Source organism: Poromitra crassiceps, assembly GCF_964638095.1.
Source record: "Poromitra crassiceps genome assembly, chromosome: 26".
Classification (NCBI taxonomy): Eukaryota; Metazoa; Chordata; class Actinopteri; order Beryciformes; family Melamphaidae; genus Poromitra; species Poromitra crassiceps.
In genome coordinates, this window is record NC_139640.1 from 13,514,467 (window position 1) to 13,517,342 (window position 2,876).

The following is a 2,876-nucleotide window of genomic DNA, read 5'->3' on the forward strand; positions in this document are numbered from 1 at the left end:
ATTTCTAGGGCAGGCCCTTTTAGGCCTTCTACCAAACGTCGCCGTTTCTCCTTAATGGAGCAGTCACTCTCTTCTACCATGAACTTAGCCTGCTCTAACCAGGTCTCGAATGGCTCCTCCCCTAAAGGGACCGGCACATTCCCTGAAAACTGGCGTAGGCGGCGATAATTTGTCTGCTCACTGGATGGCCTTGCTTTGTTGAATAACTCACCCAGCGCGCACAAGAGCGGATCAGTAGTGTCAGAGGAAGCATCGGCAACCGGAAAAAAACCTTGGAGGTCTCCCATGGACTTACCTTCGGCCCTGATGAACCCTTCTAATTTTTTCCTGAACTCATCAGTGGGTGCAGGCGGCGTCCACTCTCCCACCACTATTATGATGGACCATGGTTCTTGGCCCTCACCCGGAACTACCTCCGGTGGGACCAGCTCTGGCTTTAGGACTTCCTTACATTCACACAAGAACTTATACTTGCCTCGTTGTTTGTGGGTTATCCGTCCTCGGACCTTCACACGTCCCAAACACTTCACTGTCTCTAGTGTGTGTTCTACCTTGTCTATTTCTAGCTCCTCAGGCAGAAGAACCATAAGTGCATGGGCCTCATCTAAGTGCTCTCCTTCACACCATTCGTGCAGCTCAGCTACTAAATCGACTTGCGACTCCATTTTCAATATCTATAATTATAACTAGTACTTCTATTGCTGGGTTACTTCTATTTCTGGGTTACTTCTACTTCTAAATACAAAGAAATCCCGGACGAGCCCCCATTTTATGTAGCACTTGTGTACCCCTATGAGCTAATAGGTTTAGTGCTTCCCGAGTTCTTTGCCTATGAGTCTATATAGGACTTTTTCCCTTTAGGTTTTTTGTTTGATTTATCTTTGTATTAGAAATGCCCCTTTAATAATGACAGTGGAGGGGACCTGTAAATTCAAGGTAAGTGCCCTTTAAATTATAATTACCTCTACTGTACTCTAAATACTTACTAAACAATGCCCCATTAATATACCTTATCCTATAGACTAATGTATAATGTATCCTCAATGTGTTTCTAATCCCTAATAACTATAGATACTAATTATATTTATCCCCCTTTCTCTTATAGGAAATACCCTCAGGTAAGTGAAATACACTGAAAAGTAATAATATCACGCTACCAGGTAAGTATAGAAAAATATAAAACCAGAATTTAATTATACAATTGCCTAACAAATAATAACAGTGATAATAATACTTTGTTTCTTTTTTCTTTCAGGATGTAAGCAACAATGAAATGAAACACTCCACAAAAGAAATGCTATTCACAGCTATGAATACCCTCAGAAATGGTAATAAACAAATAAACAATACACCAGTCCTGTACTGTAAGGTGTATTGGTACCTGTGAATTTACTGTCCTGCTTTCAGAAATCAGGCCTTCAATATTACAAAATCACCTCACAGATGAAATGTCAATACTAAAAGAAATATGCAATGGAAAAATGCAATAAACAAAATAAATCATCAAACAGCATGTACTGTAATGTTTGATTACTTATAATGACTATCAATAACACCAGTTGTAAAATAAACAATTATGTGGGCCCACCTTGCATACACCACGCACACACACACACACTTAGCTGCAACTGGCCAATATACACAGTCCCCGCAAAGCACACAAAATTACTTATCCCACCCCGTTGCAGTACTGCGCTTTAGGTGTGAGTTCCTTGTGGCTGGCAGAATAGCCTCTTCACTCTTTTCAGAGCCAAAAAAATACACACGGACTGTACCTGAACAGGTGGTGGCGGGCTGCGGGCAAATGAATCAGACGGGGGACAGGTGAGTGAAACTCCCGTGGCCAGAGAGAGAGATGTGGATATCGGGCGCAGTCCTTCTGTGGAGCTGGGCTGAGAAACGGGAGAAATCCACCGGTGTCCGCTTTACTCTGCGCTTCTGTCAAACACAGTGCTGACGCTGGTCTCTCGTGCCGGTTAACTAATGTGGACTCACTGATCTGGCGAGAGCCAGTTAACACGACATACCCACTGACTGAGCTAATCAGTGGAGAACGGCTCCGCTCTTCACTATCCGTGAACGGTGGACAGACCGCTCTTCTTCCAGCAAAGTTCTTAAAAGTCCTTAGTAGCTTGAGGCCACCTCCATACCACCTACCAGTGCCAAACTTCCACACGCTAGGCAGGAGCAACGCCAGCTAACTAATACTTCTCTAAACTTCTGCAGTAAATTCACGCAATGTCTCTCCTTTCACTCCCAGATCAGACTGACTCCAAAACTTTCTCCTCTCCCGAAAACTCCGTAGCTCCGCCCTCTCCCTGCGCCACTCCACCAATCCCCTATGCCCGTTTTACCGCAGTCTCTGTTGTGCCCACCTTTGCGGCCACATCCCTCCAATCACAGTCCCGCTCCGTGAGAACTGCATTAAAGAACTCCTGGTGACATGTCTTGACATGCCTTCCAACCAGGCTGGCTAGCAAGGTACATTGGCAAACCCTTTGGCAGTCCTTGGGTGTACTGTCCCACTTTTGGTAGTCCACAGTGGTGGAAAATGGTGGCGTAGCCACCCAATGGCTAAAAATTCACTTCAACGTTCAATTCAATAAAATAAAAATACAATAATCACACAGCAGGTAAATATAGCAGGTAAGTAATAAAATAAATAAAACAACACACATACATACATACATACATACATACATACATACAGGTACACAACAGGTAAGCATTTGGCAGGTCAACTGGTATGGTAAGTAAACAGGTAGGTATATGGTATTGCAGTAGGTAGGTTGACAGTCACATGGTGGTTCATAATAAAATAAAAGAGCTTGAAAAATTAGCTTTTACTTAAAATAAAATGTAAAAAACTATAGCTA